This window comes from Mirounga leonina, unplaced genomic scaffold, assembly GCF_011800145.1.
Source record: "Mirounga leonina isolate KUSES-001 unplaced genomic scaffold, KU_Mleo_1.0 Mir_125, whole genome shotgun sequence".
Taxonomy (NCBI): domain Eukaryota; kingdom Metazoa; phylum Chordata; class Mammalia; order Carnivora; family Phocidae; genus Mirounga; species Mirounga leonina.
The window spans coordinates 70,827,623-70,841,815 of NW_023270305.1; the positions used below are offsets into that span (position 1 = coordinate 70,827,623).

Below are 14,193 nucleotides of genomic sequence, written 5' to 3' on the forward strand. Positions count from 1 at the left end.
AGTGGAGTGTAAGTAGTATTACCACTTCAATTCTCAAAATATTTATTCAGTAACTCAACAAATTAGGCCATATAGTACAGGGTCCAGAGCGAGACCGAGTAGGTACAAATCCTAGCTCAATCCTTTGTAAAGTTGTGTGGACCTCAAGCAAGTTACTTAACTTCACAGGGCCTCACTTTTCTCATATGTAAACCGGGAATAATATTGCCTCAGAGGGCTGCTGTGGAATTAAGAGCTAAAAATTATAAATTGCTAAGAAAAGAGCCATGCACATAGAAGTATGTGTCAGCTATTACCAGCATCATCATTATTGTTACCATCTCTTATCCCAAAAGCAGAAAGGAAAAAAACTCCATGGCTGAGGCTGTTCTCTTCCTATAAATCATTAAATTTTTTCAATTTATACTCCCACCTATAAATCCTTCTCTTGTTGCCCACCCTCCAGTACCTTTTCCTTCAAGAAAGTCCTTGATGTACTAGCGAGGATAAGAAAACAAAATGAAAAATCAAACAAAACAAAAAAAATATTCAGAGAAACTTTATCCCCCAAATCTTTACAACTGATGTTACCCTCTAGAGAATGTCAGAACTAAAAAAGCTTTTAGAGATCTAATAACCACTTCATTTTCCTTATTAGTATAAACAAGCTTAATCAAGTTAAACCAACTAGACCAATTCAAACAGTAGATAAAATTATCCCTCAACCCTCATTATACATCCTCACTGAACATATTATGTTTAAATACATTAGAATATAAAAAAGTTAACTTAATCACCAACAAAAATCATCACCATAGGTTACCAATGACATCTTGGTGAAGAGCCTTTAAAGAAAAGAAGAGTGTCTCTGAGGGTCAGCAGCTCCCAAAAATGACTTTACCATAAGAAAAGAAAAAGCATTGGTTCTAACGAAAGATTTTTTTAAAGGCATATGTGCCAACTGAATGATTTCCCCTGAAGATACACTAAATTTTTCAACAAGCATTATTATTATTATTCATCAATGTACTTAAGGTTTCTTATAAATAGCATCAACTTTAGGCAGATTAATTTGTAGAAAAACAAAGATCAGAGAGACTAAGGTAGCCTTCCGAAGTGACATACAGCTGGTGGGATAGCCACAATTCAGGTCCAGGTTTCTGTCTCCAACCACTCATACTTGATCAACTTTAACACTGCTGCTACCCTGGAAAGAAAGGCCTGGTTTCCAGCTGCAGTGTGACACTGAAAAGTTGTAACATCTCAGGCAACTGACTCATCCCACTTAGCCTCAGTTTCCTCTTTACAAAATGAGAAGCTAAACTAGATGATACCTAAGATTCCTTACAAAGCTACTGTGTAATTCTGTGTACTAAAACCATTATCACCAGCAAACAAAACTTGAAGACTATTTCACAAGTGAGAGAAAACAAAGCAGGTCACTCAATTTTATGGATAAAGAAACTAAAGCAGAAAAATGTAAACGAGTACGGGCGCCTGGGTGGCTCAGTCGTTGAGCGCCTGCCTTCGGCTCAGGTCATGATCCCAGGGTCCTCAGATCGAGCCCCACATGGGGCTCCCTGCTCAGCGGGAAGCCTGCTTCTCCCTCTCCCACTCCCCCGCTTGTGTTCCCTCTCTCGCCGTGTCTCTCTGTCAAATAAATAAAATCCTAAAAAAAAAAATGTAAACGAGTTAAAAAAATACATATGTATATTAGCAAGACATTGGAAAAAGTAGGTCACTAACTCACATATCTTGACTATCTAATAAACCACAATGTCTTGTACATATAACAGGTATAAAATTCAGTAAATTTAGGTCAAGTACTAGAAAGTCCTTAAAAGCAAATACTGTCTCTACTGTGGCCAATGTATAAGGGAAACACAGTGAACTGGAGATCAAAAGTCCTGAGTTCAGTCTGGCTCTGCCAAAATTAACAAGTTTCTACTATCTTTATGGTTTAGTGTGACAGAGGTCAAATGGGATGACTGGAGAAAATGAATCCTAAGGTTTCTTTCAGACCTAAATTATTCCTAAATTATTATGAATCTATTTGGCTTCCAGACAAATTTTCTATCACTGCCTCATGTTCTATTACCAGGAGCTTTCATCACATTAAATACCATCACAGAAAGAAAAAAAAAGTCAGTATTATATAACCAACTCTACAACCCATCAAAAAGTCAGTAATAGTGCTTTTGATGACCTGGTTAAAATAAACCATCTTTTATGTGTATTCTACCAGATTCCCTGCTCAACTGAGTTTATCCTCTGTAACCGAGTTCTATACCTGATCCTATTATACGCTAACAATATTTGTGAGCAGGGAAAGACTTAAGGGGTCTTTGCTTCTATTAATCTCTCAACAAGCAATACTGTCAATGTTTTCATTTACATACATGTAGGTATTATATATTTAAGTGAATCTATGTGTGTAGAATCATACATCGCAAAACCCCGACATCAACTCCCAAACTGTCCATTAAAATAGAGGCACAGAAGATCCAAGACATTTGAAAAAAAGTGTAACTAGTCTACTCTCTTCATTTGCGGCTTTCCTACTGAGGCAACACAGTGGTGGTTTGAAACATGACACAGGATCAATATGCTCAGAAAATTTCCTCTATGACAAAGCAATCTGACAGTCATTTTTACTAGCAATAATCCTAAATACCTGATACAGAAATTTAAGATTAGATGCCAATTTCCCTAAGCCATTATATTTAACAAAATATGTTTAAAATATATAATACTTGGCACATCCTGTTAAAAAGTGCTCTCAACACGTTTACTGATCAAAATAACAAGGGTAAATTTTTATACATGATAATAGAACTTGAAAATTTCATTTTTTTTCTTTCCCATGGTCAGTAGACAGGTGTGTCCATTCTAGTAGCACCAATATATATGTCAATTTTATTTAAAAATATCCACCTCAGGGCACCTGGGTGGCTCAGTCGTTAAGTGTCTGTCTTCAGCTCAGGTCATAATCTCAGGGTCCTGGAATCGAGCACCGCGTTGGGCTCCCTGCTCAGCAGGGAGCCTGCTTCTCCCTCTGCCTGCCACTCCCCCTGCTTGTGCTCTCTCCCCGCTCTCCCCAATAAATAAAATCTTTAAAAACAAAACAACAAAAAAAACATCCACCACTTTGCAGAGCAAAAATAAAACTCATTAGCTGCTTTTTTTTTTTTTTTTAAAGATTTCATTTATTTGACAGAGAGACACAGTGAGAGAGGGAACACAAGCAGGGGGAGTGGGAGAGGGAGAAGCAGGGGGAGTGGGAGAAGCAGCAGGCTTCCCGGCGAGCAGGGAACCCGGTGCGGGACTCGATCCCAGGACCCTGGGATCATGACCTGAGCCGAAGGCAGACGCTTAATGACTGAGCCACCCAGGCACCCCTCATTAGCTGCTTTATAACCAACCATAAGCAGTTAAAAAACTGAGGAAAGAAAATCGACACGAATTCAGGGCCTATTCCAGTCAGGTCCTTATACCTTATTTCACTTACTCCTCACCACCAGTGATTCCAACACTGGAATTAAACAGTATAGTCTTGGCATCACAAGTCCTGTGTGAGATTATTAACTTCACTTCAATACTATTCTTACCTGACAACAGACATTTTTGGGGATTATTTGCAGAACCATTTCCTAACTAAAGCACTGTCACACGATTTTGGTGCCCAGGTTTTGTTATGAAGGCGCTGGTGCTGTTGTCCCAGACTACTTTAAACATCATGTACTAATGTGGTATATACATACAATGATATGTTATTCAGCCTTAGAAAAGCCAAGTTCTAATACATGCTATAACCTGAACCTTGAACCATTTATTATGCTAAATAAACTAGTGACCAAAAAAAACCTAACACTGTATGATTCTACTTCTGAGGTAGCTCAAATAGTCAAATTCAGAGCAACATAAAGTAGAATGGTGGTTTCGGGGGTGGGGGGAGGAGGAAATGGAGAGTTATTTAATGGATATAGAGTTTACAAGATACAGCAGCTCTGGGGATTGGTTGTAGAACAAGGTGGCTATCCTTGTCACTACTATACACTTTAAAAATAAAGTGGTAAACTTTGTGTAACACGCCATAATCAAAAATTAAAAAAAAAAAAAGCAAACCACATTTTGACAGCCATGTTTAACATAAAAGAATATGCAATGTACCAGTTAGTACCAATCCATATTGTAAACAGGAATTTAGTTTTAGCAAAACAATATCATTCATATACTAACCTGAATTTTATTTTTTAATTTTATTCACATTTAATTTTCAATTCTGCAAAACCTGTAATTGTAAGAGCTTGATAGAACATTATTATTACTACTACCACTTTAGAGATGCTTGTGAAAATTAAATGGATGAAAATCTCACAGCTTTGAGATATGGGATTAGCTAATAAGTGACAAAGACCTACAACTCAATTAAAATCCAAGCCTTGATTTCTGCTCCGATGCTCCTTCTCCAACTTACTGCCTCTCAATAAGAAAATCTACATTCTATATTTCAGAGAAAAGTTTCAGAAAAAAACCAATGAAGATAAAGGGAGCCATTTGCAGAATAAAAATTTCTGTATTAATCCTAGAGTCAGCACACATTCAATCAACTTTCCCAAAGTTTTTTTTTTTTTTAAGACTTATTTATTTATTTGGGGGAGGGAGTACAGGAAGAGAGAAAATCCTCAAGCAGACTCTGCTGAGCGCAGAGCCTGATGTGTGGCCCAATCCCAGGATCGAGGTCATGACCTGAGCTGAAACCAAGAGTCGGGTGCTCAACTGAGCCACCAGGCACCTCTAACTTTTCCAAACTTTTAAAAGCTTTGCCATTCTAATTGCAGAAGTGGCATTTGTTACATGAAAACTTAGTAGAAATATTTCAACCACAGTAAAACCATGAAGGTTTCCTATTACATCCTTTTAAGCCAAAATTATTAGCTCCTTCAACATCCTGAACAAGGTTCTTTTATAAAGAAGACCGATTTCGAATAAAAGGCATGTAAAATAATAACATTTTCAAGTTTTAATAAATTTAAAATCAGGTTCTAAAAATTACAGCTTAAACATATACTCCTTTCTTTTCTATGTACCTTTATGTATCCTTTCTTGAAAAAAACACAAGTTCCATAAAGAGCAACTGATCAAAAAGATCAAAATTCTTCACATAAACTGTTTCTCAGGAGTAGAATTGAACAATTTAAGAATTTTACAAGTATTTTGGAAAGAAAGCTCTGCAAACGTATAACAATGTCTGTCCTAAGGACAATGGTGGTAACTCAGCAAACAGTACCAAAAGCCTAGTGATTGTAGAGGAAGTGTCTACCTACAGGGAGGTTAGTGTGTACTACAGGACTTTGTTCTCAGCCCAAGACTGCACAATATTTCAATTCAGGACGTGATTAAGAACTTCTGGGTGGTTAAACTTCTGGGTGACAGAAAGTAGATGGTTAAATTGAACAAGACACAAAGTAATCTGGGCCAAAAAATACCTCAATGAGGAAAATCAGTGAAAACTGATGTTCCACATTTTATTTATTTATTTTGTGCTTTGAGATAAACTATTTTTTTTATTAACATATAATGTATCATTTGTTTCAGGGGTACAGGTCTGTGATTCATCAGTCTTACACAATTCACAGCGCTCACCATAGCACATACCCTCCCCAGTGTCCATCACCCAGCCACCCCATTCCTCCCACCACCCTCCACTCCAGCAACCCTCAGTGTCTTTCCTGAGACTAAGAGTCTCTTATGGTTTGTCTCGGTTTCTGGTTTCATCGTTTTATTTTTCCCTCCCTTCCCCTATGATCCTCTGCCTTGTTTCTCAAATTCCTCTCATCAGTGAGAACATATGAAACTTGTCTTTCTCTGATGGACTTATTTCGCTTAGCATAATACCCTCTAGTTCCATCCACGTCATTGCAAATGGCAAGATTTCATTTTTTTGATGGCTGCTTAATATTCCATTGTGTGTGTGTGTGTGTGTGTATCACATCCTCTTTATCCATTCATCTCTTGATGGACATCTAGGCTCTTCCCATAGTTTGGCTATTTGGACATTGCTGCTATAAACATTGGGGTGCACAAGCCCCTTCGGATCACTACATTTGTATCTTTGGGGTAAATACCCAGTAGTGCAATTGCTGGGTCATAGGGTAGCTCTATTTTCAACTTTTTGAGGAACCTCCATACTGTTTTCCAGAGGCTGCATCAGCTTGCATTCCCACCAACAGTGGAGGAGGGTTCTCTGCATCCTCCCCAACATCTGTCGTTTCCCTGACTTGTTAATTTTAGCCATTCTGACTGCTGTTAGGTAGTATCTGAGGTTTTGATTTGGATTTCCTGATGCCGAGTGATGTTGAGCACTTTTTCATGTGTCTGTTGGCCATTTGGATGTCTTCTTTGCAGAAATGTCTGTTCATGTCTTCTGCCCATTTCTTGATTGGATTCTTTGTTCTTTGGGTGTTGAGTTTGATAAGTTCTTTACAAACTGTGGATACTAGCCCTTTATCTGATATGTCATTTGCAAGTATCTTCTCCCATTCTGGCGGTTGTCTTTTGGTTTTATTGACTGTTTCCTTTGCTGTGCAAAAGCTTTTTATCTTGATGAAGTCCCAATAGCTCATTTTGCCCTTGCTTCTCTTGCCTTTGGCGATGTGTCTAGGAAGAAGTTGCTGCGGCCGAGGTAGAAGAGGTTGCTGCCTGTGTTCTCCTTTAGGATTTTGATAGACTCCTGTCTCACATTGAGGTCTTTCAACCATTTGGAGTCTATTTTTGTGTGTGGTGTAAGGAAATGGTCCAGTTTCATTCTTCTGCATGTGGCTGTCCAATTTTCCCAACACCATTTGTTGAAGAGACTTATTTCCACTGGATATCCTTTCCTGCTTTGTCAAAGTTTAGTTGACCATAGAGTTGAGGGTCCATTTCTGGGCTCTCTATTCTGTTCTTTTGATCTATGTGTCTATTTTTTGCCAGTACAATACTGTCTTGATGATTACAGCTTTGTAACAGACCTTGAAGTCTGGAATTGTGATGCCACCAGCTTGGCTTTTCTTTTTCAACATTCCTCTGGCTATTCGGGGGTCTTTTCTGGTTCCATACAAATTTTAGGATTATTTGTTCCATTTCTTTGAATAAAGTTCATGGTATTTTGATAGGGATTGCATTAAATGTGTAGATTGCTCTAGGTAGCATAGACATTTTCACAATGTTTGTTCTTCCTATCCATGAGCATGGAACGTTTTTCCATTTCTTTGTGTCTTCCTCAATTTCTTTCATGACTATTTTATTGTTTTCTGAGTACAGATTCTTTGTCTCTTTGGTTAGATTTATTCCTAGGTATCTTATGGTTTGGGTGCAATTGTAAATGGGATTGACTCTTTAATTTCTCTTTCTTCTGTTGTTGGTGCATAGAAATGCAACTGATTGCTGTGCATTGGTTTTATATCCTGCCACTTTACTGAATTCCTGTATGAGTTCTAGTAGTTTTGGGGCAGAGTCTTTGGGTTGTCCACATAAAATATCATATCATCTGCAAAGAGTCTGACTTCTTTGCCGATTCGGATGCCTTTTCTTTCTTTTTGCTGGCTGATTGCCGAGGCTAGGACTTCTAGTACTATGTTGAATAGCAGTGGTGATAGTGGACATCCCAGCCATGTTCCTGACCTTAGGGGGAAAGCTCTCAGTTTTTCCCCACTGAGAATGATATTTGCTGTGGGTTTTTCATAGATGGCTTTTACGATATTGAGGTATGTACCCTATATCCCTTTTAATCAAGAAAGGATGCTGTACTGTCAAATGCTTTTTCTGCATGAGGATCATATGGTTCTTGTTCTTTTCTTTCTTCTATTTCTTTATTAATGTATTGTACCACACTGATTGATTTGCAAATGTTGAACCAACCTTGCAACCCAGGAATAAATCCCACTTGGTCGTGGTGAATAATCCTTTTAATGTAGTGTTGGATCCTGCTGGCTAGTATTTTGGTGAGAACTTTTGCATCCATGTTCATCAGGGATATTGGTCTGTAATTCTCCTTTTTGGTGGGGTCTTTGTCTGATTCTGGGCTCAAGGTAATGCTGTCCCATAAAGAGTTTGGAAGTTTTCCCTCCATCTTTATTTTTTGGAACAGTTTCAGAAGAATAGGTATTGATTCTTATTTAAATGTTTGGTAGAATTCCCCTGGGAAGCCATCTGGCCCTGGGCTCTTGTTTGTAGGGAGATTTTTCATTACTGCTTCAATTTCCTTACTGGTTATGCATCTGTTCAGGTTTTCTATTTCATCCTGGTTCAGTTCTGGTAGTTTATACGTCTCTAGAAATGTATCCATTTCTTCCAGATTATCTAATTTGCTGCCATATAGTTGCTCATAATATGTTCTTAAAATTATATTTCTTTGGTGTTGGTTGTGATCTCTCCTCTTTCATTCATGATTTTATTTATTTGGGTCATTTTTCTTTTTGATAAGTCTGGCCAGGGGTTTATAAATCTTACTAATTCCTTCAAAGAACTAGCTCCTAGTTTCATTGATCTGTTCTACTGTTCTTTTGGTTTCTATTTCATTGGTTTCTGCTCTGATCTTTATTATTTCTCTTTGCCTGCTAGGTTTAGGCTTTATTTGCTGTTCTTTCTCCAGCTCCTTTAGGTGTACGGTTAGGTTGTATATTCGAGACCTTTCTTGTTTCTTGAGAAAGGCTTGTATTGCTATATACTTTCCTCTTAGGACCGCCTTTGCTGCATCCCAAAGATTTTGAACAGTTGTGTTTAGATTTTCATTTGTTTCCATGAATTTTTTTAATTCTTCAATTTCCTGGTTGACCTATTCATTCTTTAGTAGGATGCTCTTTAGCCTCCATGGATTTGAGTTCTTTCCGACTTTTCTGAGTTCTAGTTTCAAAGCATTGTGGTCTGAAAATAGGCAGGGAATGATCCCAATCTTTTGGTACCGGTTGAGACCTGATTTGTGACCCAGGATGTGATCTATTCTGGAGAATGGTCCATGGGCACTAGAGAAGAATGTGTATTCTGTTGCTTTGGGATGGAATGTTCTGAATGTATCTGTGAAGTCCATCTGGTCCAGTGTGTCATTTAAAGCCTTTATTTCCTTCTTGATCTTTTGCTTAGATGATCCATCCATTTCAGTGAGGGGGGGGATGTTAAAGTCCCTTACTATTACTGTATTATTGTTGATGTGTTTGATTTTGTTATTAATTGGCTTATATAATTGGCTGCTCCCATGTTAGGGGCATAGATACTTAAAATTGTTAGATCTTCTTGTTGGAGAGACCCTTTAAGTATGATGTAGTGTCCTTCCTCATCTCTTATTACAGTCTTTAGTTTAAAATCTAATTTGTCTGATACAAGGATTGCCACCCCAGCTTTCTTTTGGTGTCTGTTAGCATGGTAAATGGTTTTCCACCCCCTCACTTTCAGTCTGGACGGGTCTTTGGGTCTAAAATGAGTCTCTTGCAGGCAGCATATCAATGGGTCTTATTTTTTTTATTCAACGTGATACCCTGTGTCTTTTGACTGGGGCGTTTAGCCCATTTCCATTCAGGGTAACTATTGAAAGATATGAATTTAGTGCCATTGTATTGCCTGTAAGGTGACTGTTACTGTATATTGTCTCTTCCTTTCTGGTCTATGTTACTTTTAGACTCTCTCTTTGCTTAGAGGAGCCCTTTCAATATTTCTTGTAGGGCTGGTTTGAGAATCGCAAATGCTTTTAGTTTCTGTTTGTCCTGGAAGCTTTTTATCTTTCCTTCTATTTCCAATGACAGCCTAGCTTGATACAGTATTCTTGGCTGTCTTTTTTTCTCGTTTAGTGCTCTGAATGTATCATGCCAGTCCTTTCTGGCCTGCCAGGTCTCTGTGGATAGGTCTGCTGTCAATCTATATGTTTCTACTGTTGTAGGTTACAGTCCTCTTGTCCCGAGCTGCTTCCGGGATTTTCTCTTTGTCTCTGAGACTTGTGAGTTTTACTATTAGATGGTGGGGTGCTGACCTATTTTTATTGATTTTGAGGAGGGTTCTCTGTGCCTCCTGGATTTTGATGCCTGTTTCCTTCTCCAAATTAGGGGAGTTCTCTTCTATAATTTGCTCTAATATACCTTCTGCCCTTCTCGTTCTTCTTCTGGGATCCCAATTATTCTAATATTGTTTCATCTTATGATATAACTTATCTCCCAAATTCTGCGCTTGTGATCCAGTAGTTGTTTATCTCTCTTTTTCTCAGCTTCTTTATTCTTCATCATGTGGTCTTCTATACCGCTAATTCTCTCTTCTGCCTCATTCATCCTAGCAGTTAGAGCCTCCATTTTTGATTGCACCTCATTAATAGCCTTTTTGATTTCCACTTAGATTTTAGTTCATTTGTCCAGAAAGGGATTCTCTAGTATCTTCTATGCTTTTGTCAAGCCCAGCTAGTATCTTTATAATCGTCATTCTGAACTCTAGTTCCCACATCCTATTAATGTCCGTATTGATTTGGTCTCTGGCAGTCAGTACTGCCTCTTTTTTTTTTTTGAGGTGAGTTTTTCCATCTCGTCATTTTGTCCAGAGAAGAACAGATGAATGAGAGAACAAAATGCTAAAAGGGTAACTATGACCCCACAAGAAGATACAGTGAACAAATCAGAAAAGACCCAAAACCAGGGGAAAAGAAAGGGAAAAAATATATATATATATGATCAGGCTGGTGAATAGAACAGAGCCACACACTAGATATTGGGTGTATTCTGGTCTGTTAGAAGAAACTGCCTCTCAAAATTTTAAAGAAAGGAAAACATACATATACAAAAATAAGGGTAAACATGATGAAGGAATAGAGTATGACTGTAAAGATGAAAATTAAAAAAATTTTTAAAAAGGAATTGATAAGAAGCTGATTGAAAAAAGAACAAAAAAATTTTAAAAGAAAAAAGAGAATGTGATCAGGTAGGAGACTAGGACAGTCATATACTAGATTTAGTGTATATTTTGGTCTGTTAGAAGAAACTATATCCTGGGCGCCTGGGTGGCTCAGTTGGTTAAGCGACTGCCTTCGGCTCAGGTCATGATCCTGGAGTCCCTGGATTGAGTCCCGCATCTGGCTCCCTGCTCAGCAGGGAGTCTGCTTCTCCCTCTGACCCTAACCCCTCTCATGTGCTCTCTCTCATTCTCTCTCAAATAAATAAAATTAAAAAAAAAACTGTATCCTAAAATTTTAAAGACAAAAAATATATATATACAAAAAATAAGGTTAAATATAATAAAGGGATAGAATATGAGTGTAAAAATGAAAATTAAAAAAAGATTTTAAAAAAGGAATTGATGTTGGCTGAAAAAGGAAAGAGAAAAAATTCAACTAAAAAAAATAGAAAAAAAATAAAATTTAAAAAATTAACTTTTAAAGACTAAAAAATCATGGGGAAAAAGCCATGAATTCTATGTGCTATATTCCCCTAGCGCTGGAGTTCTGCCGTTCTCATTGATCAGTAAACTTGGTCTTGGCTGGCTGTTCTTGCTGATCTTCTGGGGGAGGGGCCTGTTGCCGTGGTTCCCAAATGTCTTTGCTGGAGGCGGAATTGCCCACCCTTGCCCGGTCTGCGCTAAGTAATCTGCTCGGGTTTGCTCTCGCAAGTTTTTGTTCCCTGAAAGCTCTCCATACAGCGTTGGAGGATGAGAATGAAAAGGGTGGCCTCCCAATCTCTGGCCCCGGAGGAGCCGAGAGCTCGGGGGTGCCACTCCTCAGTGCGCCCCCAGAGAAAAGCTATCACTCCCATCTCCCTGGTCTCCGGCCGCACTCCACACTCACCTGGCCTATGACCAAGCGTTTCTATCTCTGGCACACGACCTCGTTTGGAGTCTCCAGACCCAGCAGATTCCTGGGGTGCGCTCCTGTGCCGCTCCTCCTGGGGGAGGAAGGGGAGTCTCCCCGGATCTGCCGCTCGTTGGGTCCCTGCTGGAGGAGCAGTGGCCCGATTGTGCCATGGATCACGGTTGATGGCAACCCCGAGCTAAGAGCCCACTCCTCGAGTCTGTCTTTGCAGCTGGCTTCCCTGCTCCGAAACCTGGGAGCTCTGCCACACTCAGGCACCCCTGGTCTTTCTGTGACCCCGACGGTCCTGAGACCACACTGTCCCAGCGAGGGTTCCATCCCCCACTTAGCCACTGGAGCGACATCCCTCAGCAGAGCCGACTTCTAAAAGTTCCGATTTTGTGCTCCGCTGCTCTATCACTTGCCGGTAGCGGCTGACGGAGGCTCCCTCCCCCCACGGTCTATTTTCCCAAATATCGCCTCGGATTCACTTCTCCGCACGTCCTACCTTCCAGAAAGTGGTTGCCTTTCTGTTCACAGAGTTGCTGCTATTCTTTTCTTCGATCTCCTGTTGAGTTTGTAGGTGTTCTGAATGGTTTGATAACTATCTAGCTGAATTCCTGGGACCAGATGAAATTTAGGTCTCCTACTCCTCCGCCATCTTGCTCCTCCTCCCTCCACATTTTATTTTACAACAACTGCATCATTTGTTATGTAGGAGAACTGGTACAATGGCAACACACGACAAAGAAGTCTCAAATGACTAAGCTAAATAGAGCTCTTTGCCTTTTTATAATTAGCTCTACCTCCTTCCCCTCAAAATAATGAACTCAAACAATGCAGACATACACAGCGGGCAGACCACAAGTGGGGCTGGTTCTGCTCCGCTTCACTGAGGTCAGACTACATGCCTAGAATATTTGATTCTCTTTATGACTCAATATACGCTAGACCCTGACCAACTTCATTAGAGCAGTATAGTAAAAATCAACCAGGAGGAATCCTCTAAAGACCAAAATCAAGTCATACTGGCTAATAAGCATTAAGTGATGTTTCAGTCATGTACAAAACACCAAAGGAAACAAATTAAGAAACTGCTTTGCTTTAATGAAGGAAGATAGAGATATTTAAACTAGTGATTTTCAATTTTTTAAATAGCAGAACCCTATTTCAAATGGACCCTTACCAAAAAATCCCCCAAATACCAAACAAATAAAAGTAATATTATATAAGACTGTATTCTGAAAGTTCAATTTGTAACATATACCTGTTACCATTTTGCCTTTCAGCATAGTAGTGAGAAAATCCTGATTCACACACATTAGAGCTATTAACATTTTCAACTATTTAAAGGAAGTTATATTCCAAGGTCTATGTAGAAACTATTTAACCTAACAACTAAAAGGTAAGAGACATTCCTAGTAAATAACATATCTGAGTATTTGTTTCATTTTTCTGCTTTCAGTGATTATCTATAGATAATCTTAAGACTATAAAACCTTTCAGGTATTTTGGAACTGAAGTTAATAATCAATTCAAAAACAACCAACAGCTTTAATCTGGAATCCAAAAGCACTTATGGTATTACTTATAACTTATGGGGACAGGAACCTTATTTAATCATGACTGTATCCTCAGTACCCATATTTTCAAGCATCTCACTTAGAATTTAGTAAGGATTCCACACATGCTTTTTTAAACACAAGATATTCTATCAGAAAAAAGTTCTGTGGGAATAGAGAGCCAACCAACATCTGATTGAGCTGAACCTGGAAACTTAAGTAGGATTATGACAATCCAAGAAGCTGAGGAAAGATGATAAGAAAAGCTGTTAAGGAAATGGAGAGAAGTATGGCCACAGGGTTGAAAGCACACTTTGAAAGAAGTAGGAGTAATCTAGCTTGAGAGCTGTAGAGTATTAGCATGAAGATCACACTTAAAGGACGTGACAGGGTTTGAATTTATGCTCTAGAGTCTTAGAGAAAGAACTAGGACTACTGGATGGAAACCACAGGGATGCACATTTTAGCTCACTAAAACCATCACACCTGCTCGAAAATGAACTCACTTGCCTCCCAGGACGGTATACCATCACACTGGAGTCACTGCAAGAGGCTGAGTGGTAGTCTGTCGGTAACTCAGCAACACTGAAGAAGGAATTCTCACACAGACAAGGATTATTTTGAAGATTTAAATTTCCTTCTAACCCCAAGATTCTGAGTCTGTGGCCTAAAACAAGGATCAGCAAACTAAGGCCCTTGGGCCAAATCTCCTATTTTTTAAATAAAGTTTTATTGGAACACAGCCATTCTCATTCATTTATATATTATCTAGGGCTGCTCTAGGGCTACAAGAGCAGAACTGAGTAGTTCCAAGAGAGAGTACATGACCCACAAAGCTCTGGCCCTTTACAGAAA

The 14,193-nt window shown here is 39.0% G+C and overlaps 1 protein-coding gene across 3 annotated transcripts in view; it reads right to left on the reverse strand.

Annotated features, from left to right (window-relative positions):
- The window catches only part of REV1 (REV1 DNA directed polymerase), a 100,586-nt gene that overhangs the window by 46,090 nt on the left and 40,303 nt on the right, over positions 1-14,193 (reverse strand). The window lies entirely within an intron of this gene.